Below are 25,158 nucleotides of genomic sequence, written 5' to 3' on the forward strand. Positions count from 1 at the left end.
AGTCACAGGACCTTTGTGGGACTTAAATAAGTTTACATAAATAAGGTAATTTACTAACTCACCAGGCGAGCAAATGGTAGGTGCTCAATAAATATTTATGACAGGAAAAAAAACCCTAATTACCAGTTGACTGAAACATTTAAGCTTGATATAATTTTGATTGATGAGATTGTGTATGCTCAAAATATTTGTTAAAAAAATAAAGGGAAGGAGGAGTGGAGAGAGAAAAAACAAGAATGGAGAGATGAAGGGAGGGAGGAAACCCAAAGCTATAATTTAAATGACCTTATATTCCTGTTATAGTTAATATACTAATTAATCATTCTACTTTATAGCAACAATATTTACATTCAATTCCAAATAAGTTTTCCAGGATAGCTTCCATTTAACAGCATCTGTTGAAATAGTAGTAATGAGTGATCATTTACAAACTGTTAACTCCATATCTTGCTTATAATGACCACTGCTCCTCTCTCTTGCTTTCCAGAAGTGCCAATTTCACTCTTTTTATTACAGTTTATACTGTAAAGTTTTAATTCAGGGGTTTGTTGATTCACAATGAAACTGCGATAATGAACATTACATGGTTCTCTTCAACTATGACATGAAAGTTAGTGAGAAAAAAAACAGGAACAAAATTCAATTATCTATATGTTTTAAAAGTGCTTGAGGGGGAAATCTAGTGAAGACTAGATAAAAAGTCAAAGATGAGATATTGTAGCTTCTCAAGAGAAAAGAAAAAGAAAAATGACGGTATCGACTCAGCCATGTGACTTTCCCACAAATAATACAAGTTTAACATTTGTCACCTCATAGTTGTGTGGATTCCAGTAGCAAGTGCTGGGATCCATCAGCATGCCAAGTTTCAGGACTGCATCCTTGAGGAGCCAATCTCAGTAAATGATGAAATCTGCCCCCAAAAGGCTAAACATTAAAAAGGAATGAGAAGAACTGAAAAAAAGTAATAGAGGAGAAATAGGAAGCAAAGTTAATGAGAGACAGATTGCCACCAACATCATCAAAAGAAAGGCAGGAAGTACACACATAGGTAGAAAGAGAATATAAGAAACAAGTACAACCTACTAAATGCAATGGTTAGAAATTGAACCTACAAATATATAACTCAAAGTTCAGCAGGGCATTCTGTGGTGCTTCTTGCTCCCCAGAGTAATGGTACTGATTAATGTCCTCTTCCCTCAGACTTCATTACAATACCATGTAATGAAGGAACTTTATAGTTAACTGGCAAAATATGTTGTCCATAAGTTACAGGAAAAATTCCTCTCAAAAAAAAAGATATGGAGTTATGCTGAGAAAAGTGCAGAAGAAAGAAGACCTTATAAAATAATGTAAAGTAAGTGATCATAAAAATGCCTCTCTCCTTAACTCTACAGAAATAAAAATTTTCCTTTGTATTAGTCTATTCTCACACTGCTAATAAAGACATTCCAGGACTGGGTAATTTATAAAGGAAAGAGGTTTAATTGACTCCCAGTTCGGCATGGCTGGGGAGGCCTCAGGAAACTTACAATCATGGTGGAAGGGGAAGCAAACATGTCCTTCTTCACATGGCAGTGGCAAGGAAAAGTGCAGAGCAAAGGAGGGAAAATCTCCGTATAAAACCATCAGATCTCGTGAGAAGTCACTCACTATCACAAGAACAGCATGGAGGTAACCACTCCCAGGATTCAATTACCTCCCACTGGGTCCCTCCCACAACAAGTGGGGATTATGGAAACTACAGTTTAAGATGAGATTTGGGTGGGGACACAGCCAAACCATATCATCCTCTTATCCAAAATATTTACAATGCCAACCAAAAAATATGAGGAACTTAAGACCAAAAAAATGGGTAGAATAGTGGTGTTTGGACTATTTCTGAAACCTTTTGTTTGTACTGCATTTTAGGGCTCGGAGGATAGGAGCTCAAATGAAAAAGTATTCAGGAATGGTGAGAGAAAGGTAAGAGAACAAATGGAAGAAAAAGGAGAGGGAGAAATAGTATTACAGAGATGAAGAGAAAGAAAGCCAGAGAGAGGCATTTAGAGAGATGGATAGAGGAAGAGAGAGACAGAGAATGAAAGAATGACTTACTGAGGGGAAAAAAAAGAACTGCAAGAAATCACCTAACTCACTTCTCCACATTCAGGCCTCTTCATACCTACATGGGTTAGACAGAAGAAAATATATCTTTTTAGATCTACAGATGAACAGATTTGGGGAGTTTAATGAATAAACTATTCTAGATAGCCGATTCCCTTAATGTGGGAAATGTTCCTTACAGCAAGTGTAAATCCTATATGCTTTGCTGTGCTTTCTTCTCAATATTAATGGAGGATGGTCTAAGTCTGTCCTCTAGGAAATAATTTTTCTTTCTTATATCTCCCTTCAGGCTTTTCTTCTCTTGGCTGAATAATTGTTCCTTTTCCTGTTCTTCATTATTCTAATTTTTAAACTTTTAATTATCTTTATTGGTTTCCTGAGTATCCTCCACAAATTCCCCCAAGCCCACCTCAAAGTGATCTAAAAACAAGAACTACATAAATGTGTATAGATCAGTTTATGATGCTTGTAGAAAATAAAGCAGTTACATAGGCCCTATTTCCTTTGACCATCACAATCTTCCCTTAATACAGACATTACAGTTACCCTTGCTGTATCAAAAAGAAAAAGGCATGCAGGGATTAAACACCTTAGATATTGCTAGACAGAGAAAGGAGGACAGCCACATGCTCAGGAACACAAGTGCAGAGGCAGCCATTCCAGCTGGTGTAGGGAGGAGAGTGGAAGGACATAAGACAGAAACAGAAAATGACAGCCGGTCTCTGAGGGGGTTTGCATGCCATGCAAGAATTTTTTCATTTGATCCATTGTGCAATGGATGTTTTAAGTAATCTAGTGAAAGACCAGGCTTGTTTTAATGGACAGCTGCTCTTCCCACAGTATGTAGTATGATGTGGAACAGGTGGGAGAGGCTTATGCCCAACAAGCTATGAGGATATTGGGAGTCTTCGGAAGTAAACCAGGTGAGAAGTGATGAGTCCCAAACTAAGGCAAAAACTATAAAGACTGAAGATTTGGACCCACATTCAGGGAATGTTAATGGACAGTCCATGAAAGAGACTGAAAGGAAATAGTCAAAGAAGGAGAAAGCAGATCGGGAGAGTGATACTTAAGGCAAATAGCACTGCCATGGTCTCAATGTTTGTGTCACTCGAAGGCACCATCACCAACCTAAGATGTTGATTAGGTTTCAACATATGATTATGTTGAACATATGTATTAAGCGTATGTTCAACATATGTTCAACATATTCATAAGTTGAAACCTAATCTCTAATTTGGTGGTATTAGGAGGTGGGGCCTTTGGAATCTGATTCAGAGTTCTCCTGAATGGGATTAGTGCTCTTCTAAAAGAGTCCCCAGAGAGCTGCCTTTTCCTTTTACTATGTAAGGATGCAGCAAGAAGACACCTTCTAGGAACCAGAAGATGGTCCTCAACAGGCACCAAATCTGCAGGTACCTTAATCTTGAACTTCACACCTCCAGAACTGTGAGAAATAAATTTCTATTGTTTATAATCCACCCAGTGTGTCATGTTTTATTACAGCAAAATACTGCAATGGACCAAGACAAGCACCAAACTGACGGTTGGACAAGCAGTAGCACAGAGGCTGCAAAGACACTCCAGAGCTGGTGTTTAGCAGGTCACCAGTAACGGCTCTGAAGTGAGTACTTTTATTAAGCACTGGAAATGGAGAAGAAAACCTGCAGTGCATTGAGAAGTAAATACTGAGTGATAGAAACTATTATTTCTAGAAATTTTATGGTGATGATGAGAAACAAGATAAAGCAATAACTTGAGGAAAATTTAAGAGGCAGAGAGGAGTTTTGCTTTGGGGGATGTTACAGACAAAAGAGAATAAGCACAATATGAGCAAAGTATCATCAAGCATTATATTTTATGGGTGAAAACACACCATCACTTGGCAATGAGTAAGCTTTAGCTAAAAATAGAATGAACCTGGCATTAAATATTCCCATGATCTGAAGCATTAGGCATTAACGTGTGCAGTAAATCTAAGAGACAATTAGGATGTTTAATAGAATTTATTGGTCTCCGCATGCATAGATATCTATATATATTCCAAACTCTCTGCTAGTACTGCCCATAAAAAAAGACCAGTATTCCAAATGAAAAGAATAAATCTCAATTCTTTTATATATATAATGTCACTTTGCAACCTTATCCCACATATTAGTAGATAATAGAATGCTAGTGATTCCCATCTGGCACGTTTATGGGGCATAAAATAACCCGTGTTTTCAGTTTTTAGCTTCAGCATTATTTTCATTACACTACATAATATAAACATACCTAGCACCATGTCCATCCCATTAAAGAGGATAAATGAACTGAATTAAACTTTGTCATTATTTTTGGAGTCCTGATATGCCTGTTTTCTTTGCCCTAAAAGAATCATTCTAATTTTAATACAATTTGAAACACCCCCTAAGGCTTTTTTTAGTCGGATATTACTGTTCCTCTGCAATCTGTAACTAGCATTCCCATTAAAGCAATATCAGGTCATCATTCTTAATGTCCTCACCACTACATGGCTTGCTCAGCTACCAATCTGCTATAGCTTCTAGGCTCATTTTAGCCTTTTTACTAATATCCCACTTGTTTTGGTGGACTTCTCAAAGTGCTCCTCCATATACATATGGCAAAATAATATTCTGCTTCTTATTCTGTTTCTTTCTCATGCTCCTCCTCATTGGTAACATTTGATATTGAAATTCTAAACTCTAGACTTTGAAGTCATGTTTTATGCAGTTCTAAGCCAGGACTCCACCCAATTCGCCAATGCATTCAGGCTTCATCTAGACTATCTCTAGTTTTATCACTTTATTATATCAGGTTCTTTATATTTTATCTGAAAACAAGGTTGTACTGCTAAACCAAAAGTTTGAAAAACAAAACAAAAAGTTTTAAAGTTTTAGACACCCTACTATATCACTATTTTTAAAAAATGTAAATAATTAAACTTCCACATATACCCAAGTATTTTTACCATCTTATGGAAAAGTGTTAAAAGTATAGTGTTACTATTAATTTCTTCAACCAAGTCCATTGTGGCATACCATTTAGGGCATGAAAATCAAAACATCACAGAGATCTGCAAAGGGCAATGGTCACCCGCCAGAAATCTATTTAAGTATTTTGTATGGAATAATTATTTTTTAAAAAAATTAAAAAACAAAAATGCTGATACCAAGAAAAGGCTGAGGTTGCAAAGCACAGAGGTTGCTATTTTGTTAAAGCATAATTAGCTGTTGATACTTAAGATCTCTTTAGAAAAGTGGAAATAACTTCAGGTTGACTTTAAAAAAAAAATAAAGATAGCCTGAGGTTGGCTTTGCCAGTAATCAAATAATAACAGCAGATTTCTAAGCAGATGGATAAGAACCAGATGTCAAAAGCAAATTAACACATCATGAGACTGCTCCATCCCCTGAACAGTTGAAAGACATCCCATAAGATTATGGGCTGGCCCTTTGCCAGCCATACCTGAGGCAAGAGACGTCTGCCATGAAATCAAGAAATGACACAAGGGAACCACTATAAGGAAACAAGAAAAGATAAACATATCTATTCCATCACTTGACTGAAAGCAGTATCTCTCAGATATATGTTCAATATTATTTGGAGAGACTAAGACCTATTCCTTTTAGAAATGTTAAGGCAAAACAAGAACAGTTAACACAGATTTTGAGTGTCACCAATGAGCCCAGCTGGTTATTTCTCAAGAAAGTTATGATAGTATAGGATCTGGCTCCCAGCCTTCAAGACTCAAAAATCTGACTTTGGCAGAAGTCTAAGAAGGGGTTTAGCCCTTAGGGATATACCCTTAGTAGACTGATGTAACACACAGAATACTAATGGCCATATTTTAAAAGAGAAATGTAAACATCACCAGGACCAAAGCCCTCATATTTGCTTGACTCTGGTATTCATTCTCATAGGCAGACACATCTAAGAATCCAAATTATGATCAGAAACTTAGAGAGTTAGCATGGTCTCAGAAAAAAAAAGGGCATTTGTGAGATGACTTAAGTCTGTAATGACAGGCAAAAATGCCTGCTGTCTCTGTCTTCAAAGGAGAGATGTCCTGGAAAGTGGAGAACAGTATCACTGGCAGCCTCTCTCCCGGACAATGCTCAGCCACATCACGCCATCACTGACCTCTATGACTGTAAGACCTCTGAGGGGTCAGGGACATTGCCTGTCTTGTTCATCACTATAGCCTCTGTCTGGCACCCAGAAGGCATTCAATATATATTTGTTTGGCTGAATGAATTCAACTCACCTTTTTCTATGTTTGCAATGCTGACCAATGCATATTCTATTTTCAAATATGTTAATGTTCAATCCAGTTACTATAGACCCTACTGACCCTGGGGCCATTTTATACAAAAGCTGACCTTATCCATCTCTGCTCTAACTTATTAAATTGGAATCTTAGAGGAGTCATCCTATATTCCTATTTCAAAATTCATTATAGATACCTATCTGAACTGTCTCCAAGCACCAGCAACACTCATTTTGACCTATTCCAGATTACTGTATTTTTATTTTATTTTATTTTATTATTATTATACTTTAAGTTTTAGGGTACATGTGCACAATGTGCAGGTTTGTTACATATGTATACATGTGCCATGTTGGTGTATTGCACCCATTAACTCGTCATTTAGCATTAGGTATATCTCCTAATGCTATCCCTCCCCCCTCCCCCCACCCCACAACAGTCCACAGAGTGTGATGTTCCCCTTCCTATGTCCATGTGTTCTCGTTGTTCAATTCCCACCTATGAGTGAGAACATGCGGTGTTTGGTTTTTTGTTCTTGCGATAGTTTACTGAGAATGATGATTTCCAATTTCATCCATATCCCTACAAAGAACATGAACTCATCATTTTTTATGGCTGCATAGTATTCCATGGTGTATATGTGCCACATTTTCTTAATCCAATCTATTGTTGTTGGACATTTGGGTTGGTTCCAAGTCTTTGCTATTGTGAATAGTGCTGCAATAAACATACGTGTGCATGTCTCTTTATTGCAGCATGATTTATAGTCATTTGGGTATATACCCAGTAATGGGATGGCTGGGTCAAATGGTATTTCTAGTTCTAGATCCCTGAGGAATCGCCACACTGACTTCCACAATGGTTGAACTAGTTTACAGTCCCACCAACAGTGTAAAAGTGTTCCTATTTCTCCACATCCTCTCCAGCACCTGTTGTTTCCTGACTTTTTAATGATTGCCATTCTAACTGGTGTGAGATGGTATCTCATTGTGGTTTTGATTTGCATTTCTCTGATGGCCAGTGATGATGAGCATTTTTTCATGTGTTTTTTGGCTGCATAAATGTCTTCCTTTGAGAAGTGTCTGTTCATATCCTTCACCCACTTTTTGATGAGGTTGTTTGTTTTTTTCTTGTAAATTTGTTTGAGTTCATTGTAGATTCTGGATATTAGCCCTTTGTCAGATGAGTAGGTTGCCAAAATTTTCTCCCATTCTGTAGGTTGCCTGTTCACTCTGATGGTAGTTTCTTTTGCTGTGCAGAAGCTCTTTAGTTTAATTAGATCCCATTTGTCAATTTTGGCTTTTGTTGCCATTGCTTTTGGTGTTTTAGACATGAAGTCCTTGCCCATGCCTATGTCCTGAATGGTAATGCCTAGCTTTTCTTCTAGGGTTTTTACGGTTTTAGGTCTAACATGTAAGTCTTTAATCCATCTTGAATTAATTTTTGTATAAGGTGTAAGGAAGGGATCCAGTTTCAGCTTTCTACATATGGCTAGTCAGTTTTCCCAGCACCATTTATTAAATAGGGAATCCTTTCCCCATTGCTTGTTTTTCTCAGGTTTGTCAAAGATCAGATAGTTGTAGATATGCGGCATTATTTCTGAGGGCTCTGTTCTGTTCCATTGATCTATATCTCTGTTTTGGTACCAGTACCATGCTGTTTTGGTTACTGTAGCCCTGTAGTATAGTTTGAAGTCAGGTAGCGTGATGCCTCCAGCTTTGTTCTTTTGGCTTAGGATTGACTTGGCGATGCGGGCTCTTTTTTGGTTCCATATGAACTTTAAAGTAGTTTTTTCCAATTCTGTGAAGAAAGTCATTGGTAGCTTGATGGGGATGGCATTGAATCTATAAATTACCTTGGGCAGTATGGCCATTTTCACGATATTGATTCTTCCTATCCACAAGCATGGAATGTTCTTCCATTTGTTTATATCCTCTTTTATTTCATTGAGTAATGGTTTGTAGTTCTCCTTGAAGAGGTCCTTCATGTCCCTTGTAAGTTGGATTCCTAGGTATTTTATTCTCTTTGAAGCAATTGTGAATGGGAGTTCACTCGTGATTTGGCTGTTTGTCTGTTATTGGTATATAAGAATGCTTGCGATTTTTGTACATTGATTTTGTATCCTGAGACTTTGCTGAAGTTGCTTATCAGCTTAAGGAGATTTTGGGCTGAGACAATGGGGTTTTCTAGATATACAATCATGTCGTCTACAAACAGGGACAATTTGACTTCCTCTTTTCCTAATTGAATACCCTTTATTTCCTTCTCCTGCCTAATTGCCCTGGCCAGAACTTCCAACACTATGTTGAATAGGAGTGGTGAGGGAGGGCATCCCTGTCTTGTGCCATTTTTCAAAGGGAATGCTTCCAGTTTTTGCCCATTCAGTATTTCTAACTGGTATAATTCCAACTTGGCCACTGGTGAAGATTTGGAAGCTATTATATCTTTGAGTCATGAAAATGAATACCTAACCTGAAAATAAGTGACAACTTTGAACCGAGCCTTTTCTTCTCTCTCTCCTATTCATCTTCCAGGCTTTTTCTCTGCAACTTTCTCTTGAATCCAAAGGCCTACTTTCATTTTTTCTTCTCACTTCTGTACTGATACACACTCACTATCCAGCCTCTATTCAACTAAACTAACACATATCTTCCATTTCTTTCCCCACTTTGCTACTTACTTCCCAGTGGTCCCATCAAATTTCTATTTGCAGAAATTTAGATTTCTATTCAAATCCACTCTCAACATAAGATTCATACAAAATGGCTTCCCAATCCTACTCGTTGAATGAATTTACTTATTTTTCTCAAAGTTTTTGCCAAAAAATGGTCTGTTTTGAGGATTCCACATACAAAAAGCCAAAAAGAATTAAGAATATTAAACTTAATAAAGCAACTAAAAATGTTAACAAGTGTTAACGCTTCAGGATCAGACTTTCACTAAACTGCTAGTACATGCTTGTGCAATATGCATTGTACATGGGTCATGTGCATGTACAGCACCGACAAGTGTCCTTTCCCTTACAGTGCTTTTCACTACAGAAGCAGCAAGAACAAGTTGTAGTGGTATCATGCATCTTTTTAATGCTCAGACGATTTTTTTGCCCCGACCCCACCCCTGACAAAAAATGTTGACCAACATGGTAATATTTTAACTAATTAGTCTGGTAGGATCACATTACCAGTGTAAAAATATGACGGTACATACGTATGAAACAATGCCAAATACTTTCAGACAAATAATATTTACTAGTTGTTTATAAATTAGAAAAAGTGTCTAACAAAGTCCTTGGCACACAGTAAGAACTTACATTTTAATTTCTCTCTCCCCTTTTTAGTTGAGTATTCCCCCTACACACACACTAACACATATGCAAGTTATTTCCCTAATTTGCTCTATTCATTAATTAATAGTGAGTGAATTTTTAGAAATATCGACTTGGATGCCCAGAGTGGATTTTCTTAGTGATAATGGAATTCCTATCTTCATACTAGGAATGGGAAGAATTAAATACTGGACATGAAAGACAAGGTTTAAGGGGATATTTGTGTCGATTGATTTATGCTCTTTTATCAACCATCTAGAATTGCTCCGTGTGCTAGAGATGTCAAAGGTAATTTTTTAATACTTTTCACTAATGCATTTCTTTCATCACTCCTTCTGGGTCTTTCAATATAATCAGAAAGCCAGCCAAAATAAAAATTTAGGAACCATTACTATTAATAAATGCAAGCTCCTGGGTAAAGTGTCAAAACATTTCCAAGGGGCTAGACTTTAACCTCCAATTCATTCCACTCACTTCTGTCCAATTACCAAATGCATGCTGCTCTAACCAAAGTGCACATTTTTTAAGTTTGACATTGACATGCACCACACAGAGATCAGAACTGGGCAGAAGCCCATGACTTACTATGATTTATATTCTGTCATTGGAGCTAATGCATAGTGAATGGTTCAAAATTCTCTTCCCTTTCTTCAGCCCTTTAAATTGAATCAAGCATAGGCACAATATTAATTTTAAAGTTAACTTACTCTAATTGAATGGCAATGCTTTATTATAGTCATGTATCAAACAAGGGTCGTAATACATCATAAGGGACACAGCTAAAGTAGATTCTTCCATGTTTTGCTTTTCATTCTGCTTGATTTTTCATACTCTAGCCCTTTAAATACTATTAGTTGATTAATATACTCTGTGAGTAAATTAACAATATTAAATTATCCCTGTATAAACCACAGCAATACTAAATCATGCACAATGATATGCAAACCAGTTCATATTTCTTTAAACAGAAGAATTCTTAAGCCACTGAAACACACAGCTAAAGAAATCTTTAGTGGTCATCCAGTCTATCTGCCTTCCTCCAAGAAAGATCAATTTTCTCACATTCCACCTCTGTCCCTTAGATGATTCTGTCTCTTAGTAGCATCTAAGAAAAAGTAATGAGTAAATATTTCTTAAAAGATCTAAGTAATGCTATTCAATGAAAAAAAGATGATTTCATTGGGATGATTGGTTTATAACTTCCTAGAAATAAGAAAAAGAAACTTCCCACGGTTGGATTGAGAAATCAAACATGGTTTTTTGTTAACATCCATCATCTGATTTTCATTGTAAACATTAGAATTGGTCTAATACAAAACTGTGAGGTTTGTGCCAATGTCCTCCATCCCCCAGAGAGGGATCCTGGACACTGTGATTCTTGTTCATATTAATTGTGAGAACTGAATGAAATTATATATGCAAAACAGGTTAAAAACATTTCAGAAACTTAAAAAATCATACAATTATATTAATAATTATCAAACTGGGATTGATGAAAACAGTATCAATTAGAAATAACAAAGTTAGAGAGACAAAGTCTTTAGCTTTATACTCTGGGGAGCTGTGAATATATAATTTAATTTGAATAATGTTAGTAATTCTGGCATGGTATTCTTTCTTCAGAAAAAAAATCTCCCTTGACCAGACACTGAAAAAAAATAGGATTTAGCCTAATATAACTCCAAGCCCAATTAGCGTTCTTATGGATTCGGAGTATTACCATGCTCATCTCAAACTTTCACAGTCTTATTCCCTATCTCTGAAACACTTGCTCCTTCCTCCCACCCCCATTTCAGTCTAATTTCTATCCTTATGTTTGCAACTTAAATGTCACTGCTTCAAGGGAATTTTTCTGCTCCAAACCCCACTCCAAACTAGGTCAAGTCAATTTCCTGTACTGCAGAAGTGCAGAACACTTTGTACTCTTCCTCTATATTGAATTTAAGAAAACTGTATTCACAAGATTATGTGGTCATAATATATGCTCTGTGTTCACAGGAGTTACGTCTGTCTTGTATGGTCCACCCCCTGGCAGAGAGTTGGAGCTCAAAAACTACTAGTGAAAGAATGAATAGTTATTAGCCTCTTAGGATCTACATGGAGACTGCTGATGCTTTTCCATGCCACTTGAGTTCTCTGGGTAGATGTCTGGTTTTCTATAGTGTGTGGCTGCTTTTGAAGGAGTTCAGTATTTTTATTCCCATGAGTTAGCTTCAACAACAGCTATTCCATTGGCAAAGTCACTCCTATGTGTGGGCGAGAGGTGATGTTATTTCAATATGCCTCTGGATGGTCCCTAGATGGTAATAAAAGTAATGTCTTCTACACAAGCTAGCATTAAAGCATTTCATCTCCTACCTCCTAGGCAAGATGATCTCACTGCACTGCACTTAGGAAAGCCCCTAGTTCTAAATGTCAAGCTCTGATTGGTACCCATCAGTACCTGGCCCACTGTACTGAGCTCAGCCAAACACTGCTTTGCTTTTTGAAAGGAACACTCTACTCTGTCAGAGGATGTGACTGGAAATATGCTTTCAGAAATTCTATGATTTTAGCAACATGTGAAGAATCTAGAAGGTAATAAATGCCTACACAAAGTTGAGCATTTAATCCCACACAGTGGCAAGAGAATGACTTATTTCTATACTTAGCTCTGTGTTATTTTATTATAAAGAGATGCAGCTGATACATATCAGATTCTTCACTATGATCAGCATAACTATTCTTTGTTACCAATGAACCATGCTAATTCATATTCCAAGATGAGGCATTTGAGCTGAGTATCTTCTTGTGTCACGTGGGATGGCTATACTTTTCCCCCCCCCATCAGTTCTACAAATCATATGGCTTATCATTAATCTACTGACCCCATCTATGTCACCAGAAAATGTGGGTGTAGTATTTGAAATGAACAGCTAACATATCCAAATATATGGTTACAATACAGCATGAATAAAAACCTATGACTGGACTACATTTATCAGAATTTTTCTCGAGGCTAACAGAAAAAAGAAACAACTAGAAACATGCAGTTTTAAATTGTTTCTGTTTTTACACTCCAGTTTCCCTTGGGTAAATATAACATCTAGAATACTGTCCTTTCCAAAGCCTTGAATTTTGAAAAGAATGCAAAGTTGATTGTATTCTGCCCTCTGTTGTGCCAACTGACAATAAAATGCTGAGAATAGAAATATTCCCCCCTTCTGACCTTAATATCAATCAGTAGACACTGTCAAACTTGACATTTTATTGTCCCTTCCTTAGTGGCACGCTGTAAATAGAAACATTATTGTTATAAATTGTTCTTTGAAGTTTGACATTGTACAAATTACACTGTGCACTCTATTTTATTAAATGGCAAAACTCAACAGGCTTTCTATCAGGAGCCCAACCTATGGTACTTTGTTCTCCTAAGAAATGAGTGCTATGTTGGCAGGCTAAGCATGAGGCCTCATCCTAATCATTCTGCCAACAAGTAAGTTGATATGGTTTGGCTGTATCCCCACCCAAATCTCAACTTGAATTGTAGCTCCCAGAATTCCCACGTGTTGTGGGAGGGACCCAGGGGAGGTAATTGAATCATGGGGGCTGGTCTTTCCTGTGTTATTCTCATGATAGCGAACAAGTCTCCTGAGGTCGGATGGGTTTATCAGGGGTTTCCACTTTTGCATCATTCTCTTTTTCTCTTGCCGCCACCATGTAAGAAGTGCCTTTCACCTCCCACCATGAGGTTCTGAGGCCTCCCCAGCCATGTGGAACTGTAAATCCAATTAAATCTCTTTTCGTTATCAGCAGCATGAAAACGGACTAATATGTAAGTCGCAAAATATTTTTCTGAGGATATAACTTAAAGTATTTATCTTGATATGTTTTAATATGTATCTTTGTATACCTTAACATAGAGAGGTAATACACTCTATCAGAGGTAATATGCTCTATCAGCAAGAGGTGATGCCTGCACTCAGCAAAAAAAAAAAAAAAAAAAAAAAACCAACATATAAATACAGGATTAAGAATTAGTACACAAACAAAAAGGCACAAGAATGGAAGTAAAGAGGAATTAAGTGTTTTTCTTGTCTTTAAAAGGTGTTCTGGGCTGAGGGTGTTGGCTCATGCCTGTAGTCCCAGCACTTTGGGAGGCTGAGGCAAGTGGATCACCTTAGGACGTCAGGGGTTTGAGACCAGCCTGAGCAACATGGTGAAACTGCATCTCTACTAAAAATACAAAAATTAGCTGGGTATGGTGGCACATGCCTGTAATCCCAGCTACTCGAGAGGCCGAGGCAGTAGAACTGCCTGAGCCCGGGAGGCAGAGGTTGCAGTGAGCCGAGATTGTGCCACTGCATTCCACCCTGGGTGACAGAGTGAGACTCAGTCTCAAAATAAATAAATAAATAAATAAATAAAAAGTAAAATAAAAATAAAAGGGGCCCTGCACTCAAAGACAGGAACAATAAACCCTGGAGAATCCAAAAGTGGGAAGGGAGCAAGGGTTGAAAAACCACCTATCAGAGGCTATGTTTACTACTTGAGTGACAAGATAAGTAGAAGCCCAAACCTCAGCATCACACACGTAACAATCCTGCACATGTACCCCCTGAATCTAAAATAAAATTTAAATTAAAAACATTGTTTAAAGGTGGTTAAATCAATCACAAATATCTCTATGTCTGAATATATACCATGTTTAATGTATCAGAATTGATGTGTGGAATAGAAAAAATGCTATGGTTGTCTTCATGAAATTTATAGTCTAGTTGATCAAGTATGGGATAAACACATAAGACAATAAGAAAAGAAGACATTATGTGGTAAGTATTGCTAATCACAATAGATGCTCTAGAAGATGGGTTGGCAAAATATAGCTCCTTTGTTAATAATTATTACAAATTATTTGTAGATAATTTGTTGGAACACAGCCACACCTATTTGTTTAAGAATTGTCTATGGCTGTTTTTATTTACAAGAAGAAGACTCAATATTGCAACTGAAACCTATGGCCCACCAAGGCTAAAATACTTACTGTCTTTAAGAAAAAGTTTGCTATCCCCTACTGTAAAAGGTTAGAGGAAGAAGAAATTGCTATTCACTAGACTGGGAAAGAATGGCTTGAAGAATGGGTAGAAATCAGTGAGGAAAGGTGTTACAGGAGAATTATAGATTCATGATAAGTGTATTCTCATGTGACTGTCTTACGCTGAGAGAGTCACATGAGCAAAAGTGCAGAGATGAAAATCTGTGGGGTGGGACAATACAGAAGCCAACCTGGGTTAAGGTGGTAGGGGCCATTGTTTGGGAAGAGGAGACCAAGTGGAAAAGGTGGTTTTGAGTATGGCACAAGACTGACAAAAAGCACCTAAATGTCAAGTGAAGAAACAGAGACTTTCTCCTCCCAGTCAACAGAGGGGAGCTTTGTGGTTGTCGGTGTGGTGGCTTTATTTATTTTGCTTTATTTTAGCAGCTAAGTAAAACATCAAAGATACAGTTTAGAAGATATTACCATTTTTGTATTTCAATAAAGCATTTATTATATTTCTTCTAACTAGTTCAGTTTGCGGCAGAGCAAAGATTGTCAAGGAGTTTTTTATACCACTTCTATAAATTCATCCTTCCTTTTCATTCATTTCAAAGAACATTTAACATTGTTATTTATAGCTTCTTACCCAGCACATATTTGTGTCCTTTATACCCGTGATCCATATTGTCTTCATGTTTAATACTTGAAGTATCAAAGCCCTGAGCAGCAACAGAGAAAAAGAATGACATTTGACCAGGTCCCTTTTGATGTACAGGGTGTACAGGTGCTGTCATTTTGATTTGCGCAAAGGTTAAAACTTAAAAACAGTATAGAAAGTGCAGTCCTCCAAAGAAATAAATACACTAGGGCCAGCTCCCAGGCATATAGTATTTGATACTTTTGCTCCTGGCTGTTGGCCATTTTAGTCTAGTGCTGGAGGCAACAGTTCAGCCCAGGAAAGATTTGGCAAGTCTGTTCAAGTATCCAGTGACCCTGAGTGGTATAGCTCAGTTGTCAACCATTTGTGCCTAAGAGTCCAGGTAAATTCTGCAGCAGAATTATAGGTTCATGATAGGTGTATTCCCAGAACTACCTAAGATCCATCTAAGGAAGTCTCCCGACATCTTCAGGTTAACCTTGAATGAAATTAAACTTTCAGGTGTCACCCAGGACCACATTAGATTTCACAAGATCACTCATAATCTAAATGGAGACATCAGTTCTAATTCAAATCAGCCTCATGCTCCAGAGGCTGTGATAGAACTAGATTTAACTCAACTAACCTTGTTTTATGGAAATTTTTTAAGAGGAAATACAATATAATGGAAAAATCACAAGCTCTAAAATTAGAAGATCTGAGTTAATTTTATTAGTTGAGTACCGCTGAGACAATCACTTAATTTCCCTGAATATAATTTTTTCTTACCTGTAAACTTATATAATATTGTCATGACTATACTAATTAATCTCACAGTGTTATGGGGGAAATCAAAGAGAAAACACTGGTGAAACTACATTGTAAACTTTAAGCTGTTCTGAAAATATTTATTATTACCACTTCATATTTATACAGAAATTCCTAAAGTGTTGCTGGGAAGCCCTGGAGACACCAAGACCCTTTGAGTTCTGCCACAACAAAACTGTTTTTATAACAGAACTAAGCTGTTATTTGACTTTTTCACTCTTAACTATCTAAAGCTACAGTGAAGTGTTCCAGAGGCTAAGGGACATATGATATCATCACACTATCAGCTGACAGAATGCTGTGCTTGTGTATTTTCCAGAATTTTCTAAAGTAAATGTTTGGGGTGCTCAATAAATTTTAAGAATGTAAAAGACTTCTGACATCAAAAAGTTTGAGAACAACTATTTTATATCAGTTTAGAGCTCCTTTTGTACTTTATAAACAAATAATGCACAGATTATATGTTCCTTTGGTAAATACATGTCAAGATTAGAGAGGCAGAGAAAAACATTTTTGAATGCTATACATTTGTGAACTTATCAATTTAAAAATAATAAGGCCAGGTGTGGTGGTTCATGCCTGTAATCCTAGCACTTTGGAAAGCCGAGGAGGGTGGATCACTTGAGCCCAGGAGTTTGAGACCAGTCTGGGCAACATAGCAACACCCCATCCCTACATAAAATAGGGAAATTGGTTGGGCGTGGGGGCACACACCTATAGTCCCAGCTGCTCTCGGCAGGCTGAGGTGGGGGCATCACCAGAGCCTGCAGAGATTGAGGCTACAGTAAGCCATGATCATGCCACTGCACTCCAACCTGATTAAGAAGAGTGAGACTCTGTCTCAATATACATACATACATACATACATACATACACACATAGAAAGAATGGTAAGAAAAAACACTGCAAATTCAGTTATATCAACTAAGGTGCTTATTGAATACTTTTTGTATGTTTAGCACATTGTTCTAAGGCACACACAAGAAAAATCCAACACACTTCCGACTCAAAATACCTTGAAGTAATTAGTGAATAAAAGAGTATTTTTAGGGCAATACGAATATTGATTAAAATTCTGACTGAGCTATTTTATTTTGTGAAATTAATAATATAATTGTACATAATTTGGAACTAAAGTGTACTAATTTTGTGGCACAGATCAAAAGTAAAAACAACTAGGATAGGAATAGATCTATGACAGTGTGTGTAAGAGGCATAAGAAAAAAGGCATCATACTCTTTGGCTTGGTTCTGCAAATTATAATTTATAATTATATAATTTATAATTATTAATTATATAGTATATAATTTATAATTATTAATTATATAGTATATAATTTATAATTATTAATTATATACTATATAATTTATAATTATTAATTATATACTATATAATTTATAATTATTAATTATATAGTATATAATTTATAATTATTAAGTATATAATTTATAATTATTAATTATATAGTATATAGTATAAATTATATAATTTATAATTAATAATTATAAAGTCATTTATATATAAATTTATATATAAATTATAAAGTCATTTATATATAAATAAATTTTATTAATTTAATTAAAATGACATCACATTTGCTGTCCGATGGAAACAAGACCAAGGGAAGTCACCCTGGTTGTTGTAATATAAGCCATAAGTATTGTTGGACCTCATGTACTATGCTCATGCATTTCATGGCTAAAAGTAAAAACTGTTTCTAAAAACTAGGCTTTCATACTTTGTTTGATAGCGAAAGAGCCTACCAAAACCTCAAATGCAGCAGCACAGCTGCTTGCAAATGGCCCTTGACCATTTGAATCTCTGATCTATCCAGATAGAATTTTGCTTGGGACTTGAGCCAGAAACTGAGAAAGCAAAGCAGGTCTGGATTTAAATAGAAACAAAGTTGAAGGCCAGCATGCAGAACAAACCTAGATCTGGAATGAAAAACAGGACCAAAGTATAACGGAGGCAGGAATCGAGAGTTGTGGCCGGACGCAGTAGCTCACGCCTGTAATCCCAGCACTTTGGGCGGCTGAGAGGGGCGGATCACGAGGTCAGGAGATCGAGACCATCCTGGCCAACATGGTGAAACCCCATCTCTACTAAAATACAAAAAAAATTAGCTGGGAGTGGTGGCACGCACCTGTAGTCACACTTACTCAGGAAGCTGAGGTGGGGGAATCGCTGGAACGTGGGAGGCACAGGTTGCAGTGAGCTGAGATCATGCCACTGCACTCCAGCCTGGCAACAAAGCAAGACTCCATCTCAAAAAAAAAAAAAAAAAAAAAAAAGACTTGGAAGCAACATCCAAGATACTCCAAGCCAAAGCATTTTAATACTCAATATCCTGTTGAAATAAAAGCTCTGGCAAAGTCTAGCATCATTTTCCATTGTTGTTAGCTTTCTTGTTCACTTTTCTTTGTTAAAACTGATGTTGGGAGTAAATTGACCTTAGATGACTTATAGCAAGAAACATTGGTAAAGGAGAATACTTAAATTTATTTAAAACCCTGTGCTATTCTCTGTATCCTTCCCTCTCTCTCTCCTTTCTCATACTCTTCATCCTCTTCTCTTTTTTCTGAAACCGTGATTCCAGAAGAAATTGTAATTTTGAAAGAAGCTCTGCTTTATTTATTCTTATTCTTCTCTAGAAAAAAAAATAGCTAAAGAAGGAGCCCAAAGAGACAGTGTTTTTATACATTTTGTAATTGTTATGTTCAGTAATGATCAGGCATGGGGATAAAGAAGATAATTTCTGTCTTCCAGGAAGAAAACATGTTCTATAATTTCAAAGTAGTACAGATTTAGTGAGATGGCATATAAGAGTTAAAATGCATTATTAGCAACTACCTTTCACAGGTGAGAAAACACCATTTTGCTTTCCCCTAAACATATGTTTCTCAATGTATTTTCTGCATTGCTGAAAATGGACTCTTGAACCCCTGTAGAGGGGAGCTGAAGGTGATCTGCTTTTGCATGTGTTCTCAGATCAAGCTCCCTATTGATAATTTGGTGATAGCAAACCAGACAGAATGATTATACCAGAGTCCCAGAACCACTAGCCACCTTGATACCAGCTTTATTATTTGGATTCGTACTTTGAAGTTCAAATGAATACATGTTCTGTATCTACATTTCTTAATCTGTGGTTATAATATGCAGATGCCCTGGTAACATTGTTTTAATTTAATCAAACATTTATTGAGCACTATGTAAAGCACATTTCTAGACACTGTAGTAGAAAAAAAAATGAGACAAAGTACCTGTCAAATTAGCTTTAGGTAATTATGGAAATAAAACACATGTAAAAGTAGGCCTCCAAAGACTACAAATGAGAAATGTTTGTACATTCAAAATAAAGGTTTAATGAGGTAGTCTTACGGATTAATAGCAAAACATGGATGATGCCAAATGTGTCAAGATTTCTAACAATACAAAATCACATCATTTTCCTCACTGGTAACATTTAATGAAAACTTCCTATATATCAGGTGCTGTTATTGAATCTTCACAGCAACCCTAGCTGAATGTAGTTTTCAGAAATTCTGCTTATATTAGATGGTACAGAGAAGCAAGCATTTCAGGGAAGTCCTCCCATATAAAGTTTACTTATTCTTCAGAAACTGGATTTCAGATAAACTTTCACACCACCTGGGGAGCACTGGTCTGATGGTACCAGTAGGATTGAGTGCTTTTTTATATAGGATGCAACAACGTAAGAGTATATTTAGCAGAGAATCCATATGGTCATTGTTATGCCACTATAAATATATGAAGTCAATAAGTAAATTAGGCTTAGCATGGGGGCCTGAGATCCCAGTATGAAGCCCTGAAAAGGACAGATCTTGGGAATTCAAGCCATCTCACCAGGTAGAAAAGGTGAAGTGCATAATTATCCCCAGATTGTGACCTTTTCTGATACAGATGAGGGAAAGAATGAAAGACACAACAGGGAAAGCTCATGCTTCATATAATACATTTGCCTCTTACTGTGAAATATCACTTTAGGACACAATTGGATTTTAAAGTTGTATTTTAAATAATTAAAATAATTAGTATAATGATATTTAAGTACCTTTTTATCGATAGTATGTTATATTGATAATGGCATAATGATAGACTACTGACAAAGGCTTAAAAAAATCTACAGATATGGTAGTAATGGCTTAGGTAGTTATCATTCTGAACTTTTTTGTTCCATGGATATTGGAAGACTTTTCAAAGTACAAGTATAATATAAATGATGTTTAAATAACATAAAAATGTCAAACCAAATTTAGTATTCCCCTTGTTCCAATAATAAATATGTTAGAATCTAAAGGCTTTAGGATAAAGGATCACTCTTAGTTTGGGCTGAAAAAACACAAACATATTTCTACCTATGTATATATATGATTTAGTCTGTCATCTACCTTTAAACCAATATTTAACCAGTTAGACATTTTCTTATTGGAGACCATTTCAATAAATAAAACGTACTGCTTTAGAGAATTCACATAACATTTTGAAACAGTTGTGCTCAAAATATTTTGCTTGTGTTTTTTGTTGTATTTTTAGGAAACTGAATTTAATTTAGGAAAATTAATTTAATACAAATAAATAGGAAAAAAGACAAACAACCTAACTGGGAGGAAAAACTGAACAAAACATGTAACAAGCAAACAATATTTCACACACAAAAAAAGTAATAGTAATAAAAATATAAAAAGATGATCACTCTCATTAGTAATCAAGCAAATGAAAATTAAGACCACAATGAGATCATTTTACACCCAAGAGATTAGCATGAATTATGAAATCTGGCCAGGTGCAGTGGTTTATACCTGTAATCCCAGGGCTTTAGGAGGACAAGGCAGGTGAATCGCTTGAGCCCAGGAGTTCAAGAGCAACCTGAGTAACATGGCGAAAACTCATATCTACAAAAAAATACAAAAAATTAGCCCGGCGTGGTGGTGCATGCCTGTACTCCCAGCTACTCAAGAGACTGAGACAGGAGTGATACCTTGAGCCCAGGAAGTGGAGGTTGCAGTGAGCCAAGATCCCACTACTGCACTCCAGCCTGGGCAACAGAGTGAAACCATGTCTAAAAAAAAAACAAAAACAAAAAAACTAACAATACCCAATACAAATTTAAGTGAGGATATGGATCAAGGGTAATATTGCCAGGAATAGTGTAAACTGGCACAAACATTTTTGAAAACAATTTGTCATTATATGATAATTTAGTATGTTATTTATGTTACTGAACATAAATGTTCAATATCCAAGTTGAACATTTGGATAAACCATGGTCTTGCAACTCTGCTCTTCATTATATGCCTAGAAAAACTTTTGCATATGTTTAAAGGAAGATGTTTACACTAATATTCATAGCAGCACATATAAAATTGGGAAGAAAACTGGAAATGGTCCAAATATCCACCAATAGAAAAATGGATAAATAACTTGTGGTATACTCACACAATGGAATGTTTTACTATGAGAAAGTTAATAAAGTATAGTCACAACATCAAAGATGAAAAAAATTACAAAAAGAAGTTCAAAGATAAGCAACATCAGGCAACCTACTTTTGGCTATATATACACATACACACACATACACCCACACATATACATATATACATATGATATAAAACTATTTTAAAATAAAGGCATGGGAGAAATAAGGCCAAAATGCAAAATAATCACTATTTGTGAAGGGATCCAGGGTAAGGCTACTAGTATTGTTCTGACTCCTGATTTGAGTGGTAGAGTTCATTATATTGTTGTGTTGCATAACATACTTTCATGTTGCATGAATTATATTTATAAATTGGTATATTTTAATGTCTTTAAAGGCTTATATGTAAAACTGTTACATAATTATTATTTGATAGCTGTAATTATTTCCAATTTTTCTCCCTTACTTTCTAGAAAGTACTTTTATGTAACATATTTCTCTCAATTCTATTTTATCGATCAATCATTTATATGTGTTTTAAAAACCATAAGAAGAAAAAGTAAGGATATTTACTGTTTTGTTTATGAGAAAAATATTTAGTTATATCTATGCCTATATCCCTATAGATACACTGACTTAGAACAGAAACCTATAGAAAACAGTAGCTATAGAACCCATAGATAATACATCCTTCAAACACAATTAGAAGTCAGTTAAAATACTCAGTAGTATCAATTAAGTTTCATACATTCGTAGAGAAAAAATGTTGAATTTGGACTAAGAAATCCATAAAATTTTTAATTGTTACTTTCTAACTCATACTGAAAATTTCTACACGTCCATAGATGTCATGCTTATAAATAACATGGGTACAATTTTGATTTTATATCAAATTGTGTAAATAAAAATTAATATGGTATCAATGTCATTCTAATAGAATTATTCTATTTTACAGATGAGCAATAGTTGCTGTCCTTTTTGTTGAAGCGATCTTATAAATCACAATTATTTGGCTGATAATTTCATAAATATAAATTAAATAATATTTTAATATTATTTACCTAGGGGAGTTTTTCTGTTATACCTGTCTGTCCTAAACTGTTTTGAAAGTTTATCCCATTAACATTTATACAGTTAACTCTCTCTTATAGTAATTGTGGTTCTGGCTCTAAAACCTAATACTGTATATGTGACATTAAATTATGCTGATGAGATTTTATTAATGGAATTGTGGGGCACCATGCTTCTAATTTACAAGGCTTCCAGTAAATAACTTGCTTGATGAGATTGGAGATTTATTTGTTTACTAACTTAGAAGTTTTGCATGTTGGACTTACTTCAGTCTCAAATAAATCCCCAAAGAAGTCATTAACTTTAAAAATAATTATAATCAATAATCATGGAAGCTTCAAACTCAGAACTTAAGACTCTACCAGAAGGAAATCACTGTACAGCAGAAATGTCAAATTTATATTCCAAGGCCATCTAATTATTGATTCTCTACAAATAAGGTTTTTAAATGTATAAACGGATGATCACAGAACACAGACGCTTCTGTCTCTCAGTGTGAATAATTGTAGAGATTTGCATATATGTTTTTTACTGCCTGCACAAAGAAACCACAAAAAAATGAACTGAGGAACACAAAAAGCTGGAACACCATGCATCTAATTAGGATCACATTTAGCTGAATTAAATCGGACACAAATATAGTTTGTGATTCCACAACTGTATCATTTTCAAATTTATGGCAACTGATTACTTCAGAGACATGACAAATATTACTAAATTAAACAAGTTTTCAAAAACAGAACTTAAATCAGAAGAAAAAGTGGCTAAAATGGATTATTCTTTTAGTACCAATATTTTTCTGCTTCATGTGTGAATTTATTTATCTATTTCTTCAAAAAATACTTATTGGGGACCTATTTCATGTCATGCAAATGCCAATGGAAAATAATACTATAGTTTAATTAAATCTGTTATAATTATTTGTTCATAATATTAGTACAAAAGTAATTATAACATAAATTCCCATTTAACTACAAAAACACTTACTTTTCATTATGCAATCTTGTATCAAAATCAGAAGATAAGTAATTTAGAACAGAAGTTGGCAAACTTTTTCTGCAAAGGGATAGATAGTGAATATTTTAGGCTTTGTAGGTGAGATAGTCTCTGTTACAACTCTATTCTGCCATGGAAGCACAAAAGTAGCCATATGTAACAGACAATACATCAGACAATACATAAATGAACGAACATGACTGTGTTCCAATAAAACTTTACTTAAGGAAACTGAAATTTACATTTTATATCATCTTCATTGGGTCATAAAATATTCTTCTTCTTTTGATTTTTTTCAACCATTTAAAAACGTGAAAATCATCCTTAGTTCACAGACCATGCCAAAACAGGTAGGAGGCAAGATGTGACCTGTGAGCCACAGTTTGCTGACCCTGATTTAGAACATAAAACTATCCTCTTTAAGAAAAGTTCCTTTCTTAAAAACATCATCTTTATGCATAACATGTGATATGGTTTGGCTGTTTCCCCACCCAAATCTCATCTTGAATTTTAGTTCCCATAATCTCCACGTGTCATGGGAGGGACCTGGTGGGAGGTAATTTAATTATGGGGGCAGTTACCCTCATGCTGTTCTCATGATAGTGAGTTCTCATGAGATCTGATGATTTTATAAGGTTCTTTTCCCCCACTTGCTTGGCACTTCTCCTTGCTGTCGCCATGTGAAGAGGGACGTGTTTGCTTCCCCTTCCACCATGATTGTAAGTTTCCTGAGGCCTCCTCAGCCATGCTGAACTGTGAGTCAATTAAATCTCTTTCCTCTATAAATTACCCAGTCTTAGGTATGTCTTTATTAGCAGTGTGAGAACAGACTAATAAAACATGAGAAAAGAATTTTGTGTTTCTCATATGGTTTTAAAGGTTCTACAATGGTACTTTGGACAGAACTGTCAAACCTCAGTATACGTAGAGAAAGACTCCCATATGCACTCTTTTTTTTTTTTTTTTTTTTTTTTTGAGATGGAGTTACTCTGTCGCCCAGGCTGGAATGCAATGGCATCATCTCGGTGCACTACAACCAGTGCCCTCCGGGTTCAAGTGATCCTCTCACCTCAGCCTCTTGAGTGGCTTGGATTACAGGTACCTGCCACCACGCCTAGCTAATTTTTTTGTATTTTTAGTAGAGATGAGGTTTCACCATGTTGGCCAGGCTGGTCTTGAACTCCTGACCTCGGGTGATCCACCTGCCTTGGCCTCCCAAAGTGCTGGACATCAGGCATGAGCCACTGCACCTGGCCCTCATTTTTAATTCCTTTAAAATAGTACCTCTCTGGAGATAAACAATTTTTTGGTTTGCTTCTCCTTAGTCTCATAAAATCTTATGTTGAGATAATCATATCTGCCTTATCTAAAATATCTTGAGATATCTTTACATATTGAAATGTAACTTAAACAAATTTACAAGAAAAAAACAATCCCATCAAAAAGTGGGCAAATGATACGAACAGAC

The 25,158-nt window shown here is 35.8% G+C and overlaps 1 protein-coding gene across 6 annotated transcripts in view; it reads right to left on the bottom strand.

Annotated features, from left to right (window-relative positions):
- TMEM117 (transmembrane protein 117) overlaps nucleotides 1-25,158 on the bottom strand; it is a 548,703-nt gene that overhangs the window by 279,317 nt on the left and 244,228 nt on the right. Inside the window, exon 4 of one of the 6 annotated variants that reach the window (XM_063785727.1) lies at nucleotides 21,007-21,099. The exons of the other annotated variants lie outside the window; for them this stretch is intronic. The gene's annotated coding sequence lies outside the window, so the exon portion shown is untranslated. The remainder of the gene's footprint in view (nucleotides 1-21,006; nucleotides 21,100-25,158) is intronic. 6 annotated transcript variants of the gene reach the window in all.

This window comes from Pan troglodytes, chromosome 10 (assembly GCF_028858775.2).
Source record: "Pan troglodytes isolate AG18354 chromosome 10, NHGRI_mPanTro3-v2.0_pri, whole genome shotgun sequence".
Classification (NCBI taxonomy): domain Eukaryota; kingdom Metazoa; phylum Chordata; class Mammalia; order Primates; family Hominidae; genus Pan; species Pan troglodytes.